Source organism: Pinus tabuliformis, chromosome 5_2 (assembly GCF_031772625.1).
Source record: "Pinus tabuliformis cultivar Carrire ecotype Pingquan chromosome 5_2, CPIR1, whole genome shotgun sequence".
In the NCBI taxonomy this organism is placed as follows: Eukaryota; Viridiplantae; Streptophyta; class Pinopsida; order Pinales; family Pinaceae; genus Pinus; species Pinus tabuliformis.
This window is the reverse complement of record NC_142306.1, coordinates 875,001,195-875,020,250: the sequence shown is the minus strand read 5'-3', so window position 1 is coordinate 875,020,250 and position 19,056 is coordinate 875,001,195. Positions and strand designations below refer to the sequence as shown.

Here is a 19,056-nt window from a genome sequence, read left to right as displayed (position 1 = left end):
GTACACATCCCCACCTTCATCTGAGGTGGTTTTCACCTCTGTAGAAGGAGCATCATCAGATCCCTTTTCTTTATTAGGAGCTTTAGATTTATAGTCCCTTTTTTAGTGCCCTTCCTTTCCGCATTTCTAGCACACCACCTTTACAGGTTTTCCTGGAGATTTAGATCTCCCTCTAGATTTAGATCTCCCACTTGATGACTTATTTTTGTTTTTGTTCTAGGACCATCCTCGTACAGACAAGTTATCACCATTTTGGCTCTCCATATTTTTCCATCTCATCTCCTCCGTCAGCAAGGATGAGACTATTTCATCAAATTGCAAGGCAGTTGCATTGCTACCTATTGCAATAACCAGACTATCCCATGAATCTGGTAGAGAACACAACAAACTGATGCACTTATCTTCATATTAATTTTAATATCAATAAATGCTAACTGACTTACCACAGTATTAAATGCATTCAGATGCTCTGTCACAGAGTCTCCATCTTTCATCCTCAGGTTATACAGTTTTTTCTGCAGGAATAGTTTATTCACCAAAGACTTAGATTGGTACAAAGTCCCTAACTTGTCCTACAAAGCCTTCATCGTAGCTTCCCCTAATACATTCAAAAATACTAAATCTGAGACACACAATCGTATTGTGCTCTTTGTCTTCTGATCCAACTTCTTCCATTCTTCATCGGACACTCCCGTTGGTTTAGTACCCGAATCTACCACGATCCACTGATCTTTATCCACCAATAGATCCTCCATCTTGAGTTTCCACAACTCAAAACTCTGACCATTAAATTTCTCTATCTCTATCTTTCCACTGCTCGCCATCTTCTTCCATCACCAGAATCGATCTCGTAGATCTCCCACTGAATAGGGTCTACCACAAGCCTGAGTGAAACCCCTCAGCAACAAAGGCATCCCCTTGAAGCCAAAATAGCTCTGATACCAAATGTAGGTTTTAACCCCATACAAAAATTACCTGCATACAAATTCTGAAACACAAAAAATAAACAATGCGAGAGCATAACACATAAAACACATGTACACAGAGATTTTCCCCTGTATCCCAAAATCGGGACTACTAGCTTTATTTTTCATTATATTCCTTTCAATGTTATACATGCCAAAGCATCCAATACCATGGACTGAAAACCATCGCATCCAAAAAACATGTTTGAAAATCATGCACAAAACCATAGGTGGGTCCGCCCAACCTAACATAGGGTCCAGAACCAAAATTTTCTGGGGTGCTACCCCGGACCCCATAAAGTGGGGTTACAAGTATAACTCAAACCCCCTGTGACCCCCCCCCCACTACACAATCAGCGCAACGAAGGGGGGCTCTTCCCCCCTCTAACCTCCGGGTTAACTACGTGGGCTAGTCATGGAAAGAATATAACACAACCCAACACGTATAGTAAAAAGTCTCGATGATCAGGAGGAAGAGGAGAATTCAGAGCCGAAACTAACTCTGAAAGCTCTTCAACTTCGATATTATCTTCTAACTGAAAGAGTACTTGAGAAAGAATTGGTGTGTTCCTCTCTAGCTCTATACTGGTGCCAGGTCTATCATGTGAACTAATGCCCCCAAGCGGAGGATCAATCTCTGATGTGCATTTTGCCATTGGTTGATAACCACTGGCAGAATCGCTCCTACGCATTCTAGGAGAAGGCTCAATACTCGTAGGTGATAGCCCACAAAGTCTCCTAGACCGTTGAGATGGTCGATCAACCACTTTGAATTATTTAAAATATCTACTTAAAGACTCAAAAAATTATAAAGCTAGGCTAACTAGGAGCAAAGAACACTCATTAAAAAGTCCTTAAAGATATCAACAATCAAACAACTCTCAAGTATTTCCACTCTGGGTGATTAGGACCAGACACCAAAATACAAGAAAGTTAATAACAAGGGCCTTCCTAAAATAGATTGGGGTAATTACGCCCCAGGTCTACTAGCGAAGGTACTAGAGTTAGTTACGTTGACCTCCAGACAACAGCCTTTGCCAGTGAACCCAAGCTTCGCAAGGGTACCCTCCAAAAGTGCTGTTGAATGTGATGCAACGTTAACCTTAGGTGCTATTATCTCAAAATCAGATCCTGATAGGCTGCTGCTCAGGTTGACTCTAAGTAACTATTTCAGACCTACTTTAGGCTGAGGCTTAGCCTCCTCAACCTGAGAGGGCTCTCTCTTAAAGGATTAATGATTTTGATTAAAGATAAGATGGCTAACTCTTATAGAACAACTGTAAAAAATATGAATGCTGGAAATACATTAAACAACTATCCATTGGGCTTATGGAGTCAACAACACCTTAATATAACAGTGAACTCAACCTTACATAAAAGTCAGGGCACTCAGCATTTAGACATTCAGAACATAACTCATATGGGACCACAGTTTATAAATGCATACAGGAAATCAGAGCACATTCAGTGAATTCTGAGTGATTATACATCTATACCACTATAAAAATTATGGAAAGGACAAGATCACATATTCTGAACATAAGAAATCCTTCATGAATCCTGAGAAGTAAAGTCAAAATTATATTACTGAAAATGAGTCTTTACATAAGCCAAATACAAGCTGTATCATAAAATTTTCCAACCCTGATTACATTGTTGTTTCAGCTATATATAGAGCTCTTATTCTAACTGATCGAGATTCCTCCTCCAGCATGAGGGGAATTCGAAAACTACTTCTAATACTGACCACTCTTAAACTCTAACTACTTAATAAATACAACAAAGTGTTGACTGGAGTTTTTAGAGATCTAAATCAAGTAGGATTCTAACACCGTGACAGTCTTGGTCTACAATCATCTTCGTTCTTTGACATCTGGTCCCCTTCTAGTTTGGCTGTGATGGGCCTTCAAGGCTCCATGTTTGTCTTCAATGTCACATGTTTTCCAATACCCTGAAACATAGGAAACTGCCCCTGTGTACCGGTCTTTAGTTTGCCTTAACATGTCCGGATCCAACGAAGTATATCCTTTATCTTTTAATTACCCAAAATGCAACAGATGGCCACGTCCTTGATTTGCTGTCCACCTCCTTTATGTGTAATGGCAAAAACTCTTTTAAGCTTCTTGTAGGAGATATACGAGTAGAAACACGGGAACGGTTACTCTCAGCTTCTGCAGGACTATGTTTTGTACAAGACTGAGCAGAATGACCCAATTATTTACATTTATAGCACCTTGTAGTTCCCACTACTGATGTATGATTTCATGAAGACAGTTTTAAAGAAAAAAAGTTCTCTGAATTGCCACTCTTCTTAGCCTCCTAAACAAGATTATTATTTGGTGATGTTTTGCTATGCAGACTTCCACCCTTTTTACTATGCTCAGAAGGGTAACCTTCTGCTACCGCTTTAGTGTAGCTGTTCTTTTTACTATCTTCAATGGAGGAGGAAACATTTCCCTCTGCCATTAATTTCACTAAAGAATTTGTATTTTTGTGAGACAAGCTTTTTAAATTCTTTGCTGCGATGTTATGTATCACCTCAATCGAGGCAGATTGTTGTAATTTGTTTGTTGCAGCACCTTCTTGAATCCATTCTATAACCACTTTAAATTCCCCTGAACTTGAAGTTTCAAAAAGAAAAACCTCTGTCGCCAGTGTCAAAAGGTTGAGGAGCTGATGCATTTCCTTAATTGCAACTCTGGGAACTGGTAATGTTCTCCCATCTCCTTAAGTGAAACAAAAAACTCAATAATAGTGCAACTCAGGGTGTTAAACAAGCGATTAAGGAAAGACGCAAACAGCTTTTCATCCAATTAGGATTTTTTCCACAGTAAATCCTGAAAGATATTTGACCAAGATTCTCCATGTTTTGATGTTCCACACCAAACATACATATATGCCACATGCATGTGGGTTTTCTTGGCATCTACTGATCCTCATTAATTTTCTTCAACTCCTTCATATTTTTTTGTTTCCACAGTGCTCCCATATAGGACAAGCTTCTGAATTTGTGTGACGTCGGCACCGCCCTGATTGTCCTCTATAAAGATGCTCAAACTGCGAACATTCTGGAATTTTACACACTTCAAGACAACTGGTTTTCCCTCAAGATTATCTGGTGATAAAACCACGGTATCACTTGGAGGAAAGTCATTTACATTGCTAAACTCCATATGCTCTTTATTTGCAAATAGTTTCACTGTCTTTCGACTTCCTCGGTAAGACCTTCAATTACCAAAGAATGTAATTTGATAACTTGAGTAAATGGTATACAGATCAGTAGCTGCTCATCTGCATCACTCTCAAGGTAAAGCCCATTATCTTCCCTATAGCCCTATTTTATTTCATTTATGATGGATTGAATCCAGAACCTTTACAAAGCCGCAGAAGAATGTTTGATACGGGAATCCAAAACCGATTATCAAATGCTGAGAGTAATGCACCAGGCATCCTTTCCACTGCTACTTCATCTTTGATTATCCAAAATATATCAGTGCCACTGCAGGGTGCATCTAACAACACCCTATCAAGTGAATTCAGACCCAACACCTTTGGCAGCTCTTTGCCATCATAGTTGCCGATTATGCTGTTTGTCACACCCATTTGATGAATATTTGCAGACAAAGATTTAAGTCTTGAGTTTTTCAATTCATTAGCATATATTATTCCTGTGTTCTTCATGATGATCCTTTCTATTAATTGCTGCACGCCGCCATCGTGATCCAGGTGTATATTGATTGAACTTAGAATCACAGTATCATCTAAATGACATTTTCAGTGGCGACTATCTCTGTCACAATAATCTGAATGACTCACAACCCCGTACCACCATTCATATGGGAATTCCTTGTTCCTTCTCTACTGTATCTCAACATGATCTCCAGGACATAGAATCATTCAAACAAACAAATTGGTGAAGATCATGGGCAGGTGTGTCCACAGGAGGTGCTCGTAGCCTGTCCCACTGTACCCCTTCCTCAACAACAATTTTTCGATGACCATGTGGTGGATACCTGGCCTTGAAAGTGTTAGCTACCTATACCAATAGGTTTCATATTTCATGATTGGCTATGAAAGGACCAAATATGCTCTGCTTTGATAACTCAAAGATCACATATTTCCAAGAGAATCCAATCTATGTATATAGCTTGGTATGAACTTAAGATTTTGATGGATGGTCCAACAGTCTAATCTGGATCGTTCCATGGTTTAAATTTGCAGTTGTAGAATAGAGAAGAAAGTCTGTCCAAACTATTTAATCTTGGCAGACAAGTAGTTCATGTAGAGAAGAAAAGGCTCCCAACAGCTTAATCTGGGACCTTGGAAGAAATAAGGGTAGAGGTAGATAGAAATAACAAAGAAAAAGCCAAAGAAAAGAAAAGGCAAGTAAGGGTCTGCAAGTCCAAGTGCACCCTCCAAGAAGGAATAAAAATGTTAGGCAAATAGTTGGGTAAGTAGTTGGGGGTTGCAGAAAGGTTATCTTTACCATTGCAGATGTGTTAACTGTGTTTACCAAGGCAAAGTCTATCAATTGACAAGGTGTTCACCTTCATCAAGTTACAGCAAGGAGCATGACTAACCTCCCTCTTTCCCCCTTCCATTTCATTACTAACATCCCCTCATCAGCTGAGATTCATGGAAGAAGATCATGGTTTCATGGTGGTTCTTGTTCATTCAAAAGCCACATTTCTTGTGTAAAAATCTTTTCATTTTGATCTACTCTTTAAACCAAGTGTTTCACAAACAGACTCAGTGTTTTCTCCCTTTGTTCACCCCCCATCCATATTAGCTTTAACTTTACTATGTAAATCCCTATATCACCTTTCCCCTACTAGTATTAAACACCATGGTGTATAAACCCCAAATTTTGTATAAATACCCCTCCCCTTGGCATTATAGCCAATAAGTCCTATGTCAGGGATCAAAGTGACATCTGGCCACTTGGATGAACCTACGCCTCATCTACCCCCCTTTCCTCAAGTCATTCCACTCACTAAACTGTTATCTGCCAAGAAAAACCTTACAAAACCCCTTTTACCCATGAAAACCCTTTGAAACTACCAAAAATCCCGAAAAAACCCACTTTACGTTGCCTAACCAAAGTTTGCGCATATATTCGATTTTCGAAATATATTGAAAAAGCATTAAAAAAAAAATATGTATTTATTCCTCCGCCCGCTGCCTTATCCACCTATCATGTCATCGCCCCGACAGCCGTCCGATCTGATGTAGAGCATCCAACAGCTCTTATCACATCGGAGCGGCTCCGACGTCCGCCGTTTACCTGCCGTATATCCCGGTCACGTCACTCCCCCGGTAGCCGTTGGATCGAGCCCTCCAGATCCGACGGTCAGCATCAATATCGGAGCGGGTCTCACGTCCGACGGATATCGTCCGATATCCGTAAAATGGTTACGTCACTCGGCAGCCACACGTCCTCGCCATAGCTCGTCGGAGGTACGTCTGACAGATTCCCCCCCGTACCATAAGCGGTGCGATATGAAACCGCTGGTTGTTTCCGGTTTCGGCTTTTCCGCCTATGCTACGTCACCTCCGCGTCATCCCACGTCACTTCCACCATGCCGTCACGTCAACCCTTGCGCCCGACCATCGGTCGACCTGTCCTGCCACTTCACCATCCCCGTGGACCAATCAGAGCCCGCCACCTCACCTATGACGTCAGCCGTCCCTGACCCCACCTACGACGTCATGCTGACGTCAGCAGAAAAACGCACCAAAAGTCTAAAAAGCCAATAATATGGTGAAATTTCGCATTTTTTCACATTTTTCTCACAAAATACATTGTTGCTCCTGCATGCGACTTTCACGTCCAAAGTCCACCAACCTGCAGAACCCGACCAGGAGACCGGAGGAGCGCCATTTCCACAGTCATCCGTGACCATTGCCTACTCCTCACCAGGTATTTTCCGCCATAAATCCTTCACGTACCTGCTTTATCTGTTTTGTCCCTCAAAAGAGCTTAGAACAGAGAAAACGCTTGAATTCACCGGCAAAAATCCCTGCACCTGCCCCTTTGACAGTTGTGGACTCAAAAACTACCAGCCGAGCCTTGTTTTACCTGCATTTTCATTAAAAAAACTAAGCTCTGACTGCGCAATCGCGGCAGACTCATTCAAAACCAAATTTAACTACTGAGAGAGACAAAGAGAGGCCAAACATTGGTCCTAGTTGCACTATAAATAGTATTTCAATTGCTATTTCCTAGAACCACTCTCTGTTCCGGATAATTTCACCTCCTTGGTACAGAGGCATTCCTCTGTACTGTCTTGCTCAATCAAAATCACTTTGCACTTGATTCAAAATCCTCCTGTGCAATGGAGACACCTGTAGTACTAAATGTTCAACCTCTGAATGCCCCTCAAAAGAACTTGAAATGGCAAACCTTGGCAGATATGGATTACCAAATTACAGAAGAGAAGCTTATGAGCAGCAAATTCCACATTCATCTATTGAAAGAGTTGAAAGCCAAGCATGAAAATGGGACAGATATATTGGGCTTATGGGATTCTTTCCTCCCTACTTTCAAGCTCCCTCAGGTCAACTAGTTCCCTGAACTAATCCACCTCTGTGCTGAACAATATGATGTTTCTCAGAGGGCTGTTGTTGACCCATCTGGTTCAGTACTTTTCTATGTTACCCCCCAAGCTATCAGAGACATGCTTTGCTTCAACCCTCAGAAGAATTTGGTTCCTTTATCACTGGTAAACCTGATAAAACAAGGGGATAAACTCACAGATGCTCAAATTGTCCAATTTAATCAATTATACATCAAAACTAACATTGTGATGTACCCTCCAATTCTTCATGTATATCTCAATGAGCTGGGCAGAGACCTTGCATATATGATTTCTCCCATCTTGGGATATAGTTCAATTGAGCATATTGATGCAACTGTGCTGGTAATGATGCTTATGTTTGCTCCTGGCAAGTCACCAATCTGCTATGACTATGCCACCTACATATCAGACAAGATTCATGAGCAATTGATGAATTTGAGGAGAGATAGGATGTTCAGATACACCTCCTACATCTACCATTTGATCTTGTACCATCAACATGAGAAGTTTCATTTCTCAATCAAAAGAATGGATGCCCAAGGCAATCCTAGATCAGTGGTCTATTGGTCTTCTGTCTTCCACATTAGACCTGAGTCTCCATACACTTACTGTGAATTCATGGATCTGTTCATCCATCCAGCTATGGAAATGCTGATGAGATCACCTCCTCCAAGACTCACTGATGACATGCAGAGGATTCTTCAGCTGTCCAAAGCTTACAGCATTGGGGATTGGTACTTCTACCAAAACCACACTGTCATCAGGATATATGGGTGTGATCTACCTCCTTTCAAACTACCTAAGTATGTGCCAATGAGGCTATTTGCCCTAGAATACTTTAGGCAATCTGGTAGAGTTGATGTGCTTCACTTTTCAGGAAAAGGTAAAAAAGCACAGTTGAAGGTCAAAAGCCAACTTGGCCATTTTATCTATAACGAGAGGGAGCAAGGATGGAGGGAAGCAGAGAGAATGCTTGAGGCCCTTGGCCTGCAAACCAGTTTCATATGGGTACCCTATGACCCTAATCATTTCATATCTATGAGGAGGCTCAAATATAAGTTATCTGCCTATGATCACCATAGCATCCCTCACATTGAAAAATATGCAAACCAAGACAAATGGAGGAGAGGGACCTTAGAAGAGCCCTTGTCACAAGAAGAGCTGAACAAGAGGGCACTAAGGAATCTAAAGAAGATGGCTGACCTTGAACTTTGTTCACAGGTATTCACACTTCCAAGCACACAAACGGGAGCAGCTGAATCCTCCTCAACTGCCAAGCAGCAAACTACCAAGGCCACTGAGAATATATCCAGCAGAGGCAAAGAAAAGGAAATGGAGACAGAGCAGACACATCAAGAGAAGGAGCAGTCACCTCCAGTGACTCAAGAGCAGACACATAAAGAAAGGCAGCAGCAGGCAGAGCAACAACAGCAACAAGATTTGCAGCAAGAAGAAGGGCAACATGACAGACAGCAGCCCTTACAGCAGGAGAGAGTAATTGATACTCCAACTTCCACTGAGACACAGGCTCAGAACATAGTGCCTCCTAGGCCAGAAGTCACCACCGATGCCTCGGTCCTCCAAACTCCTCAACAGGAGGACTTAAGCAGAAAAAGGGATAGAGAAACTCCCCTCACTTCATCTATCAATCAGGGAGAAAAAAGACAAAGATTAAATGATTTTTCAGAGGAGGACATAGCAATAAGACAGGCATTGGGCATGGGCCCACCCAGCAGAGAAGCTTCAGCAAGTTCCTTCCAGCAGGAACAGGACAGGACTATGGGAGGGGAGGTCAGCTCCTCCAGCCAGCAAAAAGAAGGACAAGTAAGCATCAAACAGCAAATTATAGACATCAAAAGGAGGAATGAGCCTATCAAAATACAACTGTACAATCATCTGCTAAACATGGCTCCTACTAATCAGCAGAGACTTATGTCTGCCTTTGATGTAGGTGAAGGCAAAATGATTTGATTCATTTTATGCCCACAGCACTGCAGCCCCAATCTGCCTCAGATTACCTCAGGACCAACCTGGAGGTCATGGCCAAAGACATACACCCAATGGACAAAATTGAACTGCACAAACAAACTGGTGAGATGGTGTATGCCTCCTTAGCAGATGAAACATTGGAAAATTATAAGCTAAAGAGCAGCCTCAATGCCACAGCCTCTCAACTGGAATTGGAGAAGGCATCATCCCAGGCAAAGGACAACAGAATAAGGTCCCTGGAAGACATAATCATTGAAATTGGGCATGATCCCAAAGATATTTCAGGGATACAGGAAATCTTGAAGTTGAGGGATGCTGACATGGCTGCCATGAGAAAGAAAATCAAGATCCCAGCTACCATTCACCCTCAGACAGATGAGGTAGCCCAACAAAGGCATGAGAAGGACACCACAGATTTGTTGATCTCCATTTATAAACAGCTGGTTCAAGCACAAGAGAAGTTGGGAGAATCAGAGGCTGCAAAGGCAGCATTACCGGCATCTCTGAAACAAAGAGAAGAAGGGCAGACTTCTCAGCCTCCTCCTCAGATCATCAATCTTGAGGAAACTGCTCCTATCACTGCCCCTCCTCCTCAACAGACCGAACATACAGCAACATCTACTTCAGCAGCGCCAACAACTACAGAGCAGGCCCAAAGCCTAGATATGCAAAAGCTGAAGAACGAAATCTAAGTCCCGGAAGCTCAAATGTTGGAGCTCAATTCAGCCAAAGAATCTTTGGCTAAAATCAATGATAGATATGATAAATCCAAACAAACTGTGGCAGAGAAGGACAGGGAGGTGAAAGCCCTCAAAAACAAAATAAAAGAGCTAGAGAATGAGCTCAAGTTAGATAAAGTGGTGGCCAAACTGAAAATAGTGCTATGGGCTAACATTGGTCAATCTATCAATGAGCAGTGGCCATATATTGAAACTATCCATGAGAAACTAGAGCTCATCCCAAAGGCACAGAGGGAGATTCACAGATCAAGAGCCCAATTGAGCAATATGCCTGAAGTGGCCACTAGAATGATCAATGTACTTAACCATAGAACAAGTTCTCAATTAGCTACCATGGGAATTACAAACAGAACTGAGACTATCCAAATGGTCAAAAGGGTTCTCACACTGAGAAACTTAGTGCAGACATTGGAGAGAAGAACCCAGGATATGCAGACTGAGGTGAACAAGTTTTTTAGAAAAGTTTCAAGTGTTAGAAAGCAGAGGACTCCCTGGCTTACTGAACAGCGCAGGGAGATTGTTCACGCATGACCAGTATGCTAAAAGGGTCAATACATTTGCCACTAGCCAGATCAATGATAAGCCCAGCACCTCAGAGGAAACAGGGCCAGTGGTTGAAGGGAAAGTACCCCTAGAGTCCTTTGGGCTGAGACTCTTCCAGACTGAAAATTGCTTATACAAAGAAACACACACACACAGCCATCTTTTTTACTTTTAAGCAAATTCTAATGTTTAGGGTACATACCTAAGGTCCTACGTCCGAGAAGACCGTTAGGGTGCAAACCCTTCTTGGAGTTCCCTTCTTCTTTCTCTGACCTGTAAGACAAACAAATCAAAGAACACAACAGTACATGTATAGAAGTTTATGTATAAATCATCTTTATGCTATAAAGTTAGTTATAAATAATCTTTAAGTAACTACTTTCATAAGAATTCAACACAAGAATCTCATAAGCATAAAGAAAGATTATTCGGGCGTACACAAGATGTGGCTAGCGCACGGCAGAAACCCTCTGAACCAACCAATAATGAAAGCTGACACAGAGGCGAGGTATCCACCAATAGGGTCAAATGGAAACCAAGGTACTGCACGAATCCCAATGTGTGATAATGTATGCTGATGTCGAACACAAGGGAAACCACTCAGTCAAAGACCCATGATACTGATCGATGCTGAGCACAAGGTGACCTATCAATAATGAAAATAGGGCCAGGGTGCGGTCTCTAGGTCTGCCCTCAGAGCAATGTGTCGTCGTCGATAAGGACAAGACCCGCCAGCAAGAAGTCAATGGGGACCTTCTCAAACCGGCACGAGTGAAGGACCAATATAACTGATGTGATGATAGACATGACACTGACAACCAGGGATGGCCGACTGAAAAATGAGTCAAGAGACACCGCAGAAAGGCCGACTCAGGCTAACTTCCCTTGAACAAAAGCACGACTCAATGTGACTATGTGGCAGCATATAATGAATCTGTATAAGTTCGTCATGCAGGAGGCACGAACGAACCCTCCATATGATTGGAAGAGATAACCAATCGGGGGAGAACTGACTCGATAACAAGGTTATGGCTTACCTAAGTCCAACTAAATCCCACCCATGCGGAGGAGACTTTGTTTTGAGTGCTTTGTTCAAGGGTGACACGACTGACTCTAGCTGCCAACAATAAATGGAAATAATGTCCCTGTTCCCGCTCTTTTTGGAATATTTAATTTTTTTTGTCTTTTTCTGATAAGCCGGAAAAAGAATAAAAGAATGCTATGGTACAGTGGAAAGAACGAGTGTCGGTGAAACAGATGCTCTAGTTCCTGGGAAAGGAACGTTCCTATGCTCAATGCAGGGAGGTGAAAAACTGGTCAGTGACACTCAGAGGTATGTCCCTTCCACGGATCTGGGTATGTCAAGCTGCAGAGGTCAAGGGTATGCAAGGTTGACTTTTTGCAGACGTCATGGTCAAAAGTGGGCTTAAACACGAGTCCAAGTGAAGCCGGCTATAGGCCAAAAGGTGCAAATGGTCAACATGCAATGCAGAAGTACAACTCAACACACATAGGAGCCTCTAGGGTATAAGGCCAGAACGAAGCGAAGAAGCAAAGAAGAATGAGTCTTCAACGCATAAGTCATGGCGGGACTACAGAGGACTCCCGAGCCTACTCAAAACGAAGCAGCATGGGCAACAAATGTCAGTGAGGTGCTAACTAGGATGCCCATGTAAAAGGATGGCTCTACCATCATGTCATGATTTAAAGAATCGGCGAGTGAAAATGGCTTGCGAACCATAACATGATGGGGTCGACCCTACGGCAGATGTATCGGTCAAATGGAGGCTAGTATGCATAATGCAACGGAAAAATGGTGTCCGTAACCTATATGCCAGTGAGAACACGATACCTGCCATGACGGGTCAGCAGTCATGGAACCGTCTCGAACCGTCGAAAAATGTCCAAAATGTCCTGAAAAACAACTCAATCTCGACATTCCAAGCTCCCAAGTTAAAAGTGACATGAAACCAAACAAAATAAAATTTTGAAAAAATTTTGCATTTTCAAAACTTATAAAAAGAAATTTTGGACTTACCATTTTCACCGTTTGACTTGGAGAGAAAATTGTGGAGCAAAAGGAGCAAACTTTCCCCGTGACTTATTCAACCGTTCAAACTTGCCGAAAACTTCCAGGTAAGCACTAAACTTGTCTTGCAATCAATTGTGATAGTTTTTAGGAAGTTTAATTAATGTTTCACCGTTAGATTTTTGCAAAAAATTGCTCTGCGGCGTACACGCGGGTTGGATGTATATAAATCGCGTATACGACGGCCCTACACGCGACTGTGTATAGGGTAAACCGCGTGTGCGAAGCGAAAAATTTTTATATAAAAAACTAATGGATGAAATTGATTTTTTCTTCCAGGATGACTCTCACGTGGCGTGAAAGAGAGCACTCAGCTGTAGATAATGAAGTTATGGAGAATGATGAGGCATTAGATGCCTTACGGGGATGCGGATTGTTAAAATTCTTTAAGTTGCCGAATATGAAAGCAAATGTGCGTCTGCTCGAGAGACTTATTGATTACTGGGATGTCGAGGAAGAAGCCTTTATGATTGATCAAATGCCACTCAGGATAGAAGTGGAAGATATATATTTCATCACGGGCCTTTCCCGAAGGGGAGAGGTAGTCCACTCCCGGGGCAGGACCCGGAATAGTCTCAGCGTAGACGACTATGTACAACTTTACTGCCCAGGTCATCGGAAGGTCGGGAGTCAGATCTCGATCCCACACGTGGCGAGTTTGTCACTGCGGATAATCCTGTTCACCATAGCTCGAGTGAACGGGTCATCTTCGCTACATCAGGCATCACGAGTAAACATGAGCGTAGCAGTGGACTGTCTCACCACGGTGTTTGACTGGTGTACTCCTCTACTTGCCAACATGAAGGAGCAGCTTGCTTCTATCAGGAAGGGACAGACCAAGAACTTTGGGTACGGAACCATTTTATGCACATTTTTCTTCGAGAAGGTTCCTGCACTCCGCCCCAGGGTAGCAGTTCCCATCAGTAGTCCACGTGATCCACGTATGGGCCGGTGGGCTGACTTGATGAAACGTCTGGGGGGTGGGGAAGTGCCCAGGAATGCATTCGACGACGACTTTTTTGCTTGGTGGGAGCAACAGATCATCGCCATAGACGACTACCCCTATGCTGGACTGGATTTCCGAGGAGATCCTGACCTAGTGCTGCCACCAGATGCAGCATGGGGCGAGATCGGTAAGATTTTTTTTGATTTTTATGATTTTATGATTTTTAGGATTTTTCAAGCATAATGATGAACTTTGAAAAATATATTTTTTTTGATGAGATTCAAATGACTGATATGATGATCATGTTTCAAACATTGGGCCTGTGCGACCAGATGGATTCCCACGGCATGGACGGCGTGGCCGAGGAGCCGAAGAGGCGGCTGCGGATGGGGAAAGGACCCTCGCCAACGTCCAGCGACACTTGGCGAGATTGAGCTATCAAGTGCCGATGGCCGAGATAGAGGACCTTCCTCCAGATATGCAGCGTCATGTGGTTGGGATGCCACGTGACTGGGTTCGCGTTTTTCGGCGCGTGGCCAATGCTATAGTTAGTTATTTAGCTGCTCATCCAGAGCCGAGGCATTAGATATGCCTGACATGATTATGGGCATTTGAGTCCCAATTTTGTATATTTTTGGACACACATATGTACACTCGAGACGCTTTGCGATATATATATATATACAGTTTGACTTTTTGATGCATGATTTTATGATGATGAATGATTGATATGCCAGTCTAATGCTTGATTAGCGATAGAATCAGCTAACCAATTTTGAGATCTTGGAATGTGCAAATAATTAATGTAAATAAATGATCTTTGCAACAACCTCACCCTTAAATATTGGCGATATAATGATGGATCTCTAACCCGATAAATGTTATTTAACTGAGACACTATCAATTGAGAATCAAGATACACTACCAACGAGTCGATCCCGTAAGAGATTGCCTCGGATAATAAATTGATAACAGCTGTATACTCGGCCATATTGTTTGAAGCAGGACCGATACACACGCCTCTCGATGTCATCAACTGACCAGATGGGTAATAAAGTACCCAAGCTGCGGAAGCAAGATTCCGAGTGTGCCGACTAGCACCATCGGCGAATCCAAAATAAACCAAATCATCCATCAACACCTGCCAAAGCAGACAAAAAGTGCTGATATCAGAAAAACGCTCGACAAGATATGTACAAATATACATAAAATACAAAGAAGCCATTGCCTGGTAAAACTAAGCAAAATACTTCCTGAGGTAGAGCCCGTCAGGGGGCTCCGCCAACTGACACCTAGGGATGTTTATAGGTACGACGATCGAACCAATCAATATACTCTCTTCGGCAAATAAATGTGTCGGAGCCAAAGGGACCGTACAAACATCACTAGTCGAACTGGAGGACCGAGATTCTACTTCATGCACAGGGGAATGAAAGTATAACCGACGATGTAAATCTTCCAAAGGTCGATCTACGGCCGTCATTGCTTCGAATATCGCTTCATCCGATGGAAAAACAATATCCGAGCAATCCGATGCAGAGGTGGAATCAGGGGTCCGAAAATGAGCCACATCACCATCTATTTCTTTCCCAGAGGAGATAGTAGAATGGTTATCTACAGAGTTATCGATAGATTCACATCTAGGTTCTGCTGCAGACATAAGAGATTCTATTTCACCCACCTTGTCGTCACCTGATGTGGTCACAGATGAAGCTAAGGTTCCAGGATTCGAAGAATAAAGAGTTTGGACAAACTCTCTCCGTAAAGGATCCCTGGAGGATGAAATTGTATCTATACCAACTGTAGGAGGGGGAAGGTTAAACGTACCCATCAATGAAGAATGCATCCCGACTCCTAGACTCTCAATAGGCGGACGGGGGTTACCCACTAAAGGAATGGTAGAGTCAGAGTTTGCTTGAGGATCAGCTGGACAATAGTCCAATTGGTCAACCTTAACGATTTTCCCCTCATAAGGAAAGCAAATGACACGAAATAGAGTCGAAACAACGGCTTCCATCTCGTATACCCAGTTCCTTCCTAATAGGAGATTATAATCTAGGTTAGCGTCTATGACTTCTACTTCAATATTAACGACCTTTCCTCCAACACATATAGGAAAAGCCGGGATAATCCCGTACGGTCTATGAGAGTGACCATCAAATGCCGTCAATAGGGTGGGTGAAGGAACAACCGTCGGTGATCCAATGGCCTTCCAACATGACATAGACATGACACACGTGGAAGCTCCCTCATCTACAACCGTCCGGAAAATATTCGTTTTCTGGTAGGTAGACTTTATCTGGAAAGCCATGTGATGAGGAAGTCTCTTTTTGACATTACTCATATCAAAAGAGAGAGCTAAGGAATTACTTGGATCTACTGCCCCCATTGCCAATAGCAAGGCACTTCGTTGAGTAGGACATGTCTGGAGAACCTCTAACGCGGACATAGCACATGGACTCTGAGCCAGATCCTCGACAATGGAGTAATTCTGGGCTGCCCTAATATTAGGGTTGATAGTCGCGCGTTTAGCTGAACCTTTCGGCACCCGAGGTATAGTCTCAACAGAAGGTCGCTCAATATGAAGTGGGTTGTTAGTTTCGGGAACTGATTTACCCTTAGAATTTTCACCTTCACCATAATCGCGTGACCGTGTGGCCACATTAGCGTGAGCACCCATCATGAAAACATTTGATGACTTGTCCCCTTCCTGGTTGCCCCCTGTGGAGGTACCAGGGTTCGAACTTGCGCCAGCAAGAAGTTGCTGCCCTTGGGGAAACGGGTTAGTTAACACAGCTTGCGAACTAGAAGTCCCTTGCTGTCCTAACAAGCGCTGAGCGTCTTCAATTCTAGGGCAGAGATGAGTTAGATGGTCTCCTTTGCATAACTTGCAAGGAAACTTAACTTTCTTTCTCGACTCATTTCCACCACCACCAGCGTTGTTGCCGGATTTATTTGCATCGGGCTTCCCATCCGAGTTCTTCTTTTTACCACGTCCTTTCTTTTTCCCATCGGAATTTTGATTTCCTTTGGGGTTATTGGATTGGACGGCGTTAATGGAAGAATTTTGGGAAGCAGGAGGATTAGACATTGTGACTTGGTTGTTAGGAGCAGTTTGTAATGACAACTGCTGCAATTGATTCAGCAAGTTCACTGTAGTTGAGTCTACAGACCCCACGATACCATCCGCATGCGGACCTGGCTTTGGCTTAGCTAAATCAACCTTAGATCCAGGAGCATCTGGCAAGTACTTTTGGAGGATCCCAGACTGAGAGTAGATCAGTTCTAACTGCTGGGCCCTGAAAATGGCTTGCTCCTCAGAATAGACCCCAGACATGGAGACATCCTTGGAGATCTCAGGTTGCAAAGACTTCAAAAACCACTCTAGACGGTACTCCGGAGGGATTTCAGCTTTAATGAGCCTTTTTCTCCGTCTCCATTCCTGTATGTGATCAGAAATGTGGGTTGCCTTATCCTGACGAAAGGTAGCCAGAAGTTCAGTTCCGGCATCATAGCGGACAGGCAACTGAAAGTGATTCAAGAAGATATTAGCTAAGTCTGCGAACGATGTAAAGCTGCCCCCTGGCAACTCTATGTACCATTTAGCCGCATTACCAGTCAAGGTGCGCTGAAAAAGTCTCAACCTAACCGAATCTTCGATGAGGGAGTTAGATGAGCACCACAAATGGAATGTGGTTACATGATCGCCCGGATCTTCACCACTCTTCCCTTCGAATTTTGGGATGTCCGAAGGGAGTTTGGTTGGGACCGGAGGCCAGGCTGGATTGTATCTGATAGGGTCGTTCGTTAGCTTAGTGAGATCTGGCAAGTTTAACGTTGCCAGAAATGGAAGCCTAGGAGGACCTAGGGGATTCCACCCAGACTGGGCAGAACTCCCCAAGTTCTGAAAAGATTGTCCTGGGATTTGAGAGGCACCAGGCTGCCCCAAGTGACCAGTAGAACCAGCTGAACCAAAGGGCAAGCCTTGTGGTCCAGCAAAATTCGGAGTTTGACCAACTCCTGCCGTATAAGCTCCATAGCTTGCAAAGTTTCCTCCTATAGAATTGTAAGGAGTCGATAACCCCTGATATGGGTTCCAAGCCGAAGCGAGGGGAGGAATACTTTGAAACATGCTAACCGTGGAATACGGCCTACTTCCTTGTTGACCGATGAATGGATTCGCAGTTCCTGCGTTACTAACCCCAGGGTTATTCCAACCTTGGAAAGGATTGCTGCTTTGTCCTATTGAAGAAAAAGGCATGGATCCTACCGTTGGGTTGGAATGTGGAATATGACCACTTCCAAAAGGAAAACCCTGAAATGAAGCCGATCCGCCCATCATGGACGTAGCGGCATTGAACGGAACTGACGGAATACCCTGTGATTGGGTGCCAAAAAGGAAGGAACCAGTACTAAAAGCATTGGTTTGGGCATTTCCACTCGTGGACGGAATGGAGGTAGACCCAACCAAAGATGTGCTAGCAAACGATCCGAACAAGGAAGCGGAGGGGATGGAAATGGTTCCTCCCCCTTGCACCGATGTTGGGGTTTGCATAGTCGCAGCACTCGTGGAAGCCATGCTTCCAGTAGTGATCATAAATGGTAAGCGCGTAGCGTAACCTGGACTCGCTGGTCTATATAATGGAGGCCCAACGTATTGCAATACGTCTGGGTAACTAGATGGTAGTGGAGAATTTGGAATCACTAATGATTCTGAAAGTTCTTCTACCTCTACGTTATCCTCCGCTTGAAAGCGAACTTGAGAAAAGACTGGAGCGTCCCTCTCTTGTTCAAAAGTACCAGGCCTTGCTTGGTCGCTAATATCCCCGAGAGGAGGATCAATCCCCGATGCGTCAGCCGGCGTGGGACGGACCCCACCGGTAGTATTCCCTCTGCGCCTTCTAGGAGAAGGCTCTAAACTAGGTGGCGAGAGACCACGAAGTCTTCGAGACCGTCTTGGAGACCGGTCAGCCACTTTGAATTTTTTGTTATGATCTTATCTAAAGACTCAAAAAATTAAAAGCTAGGCCAACTAGGAGCACAGAGCACACACTAAAAAGTTCCTAAAGATACAGCCAGTCAAACAACTTTCAAGTATTTCCGCTCCGGGTGATTGAGACCGGACACCAAAATACGAGAAAGTGAATCAAAGGGCCTTCCGAGGATAGTCTGGGATGATGAGGGCCCAGTCCTATCAGCGAAGGTA

At 43.5% G+C, this 19,056-nt stretch overlaps 1 pseudogene; it reads right to left on the bottom strand.

Moving 5' to 3' along the window:
* Positions 1 to 543: 543 nt before the first annotated feature.
* The window catches only part of LOC149162093 (F-box protein At2g32560 pseudogene), a 37,210-nt pseudogene continuing 18,697 nt past the window's right edge, over positions 544 to 19,056 (bottom strand).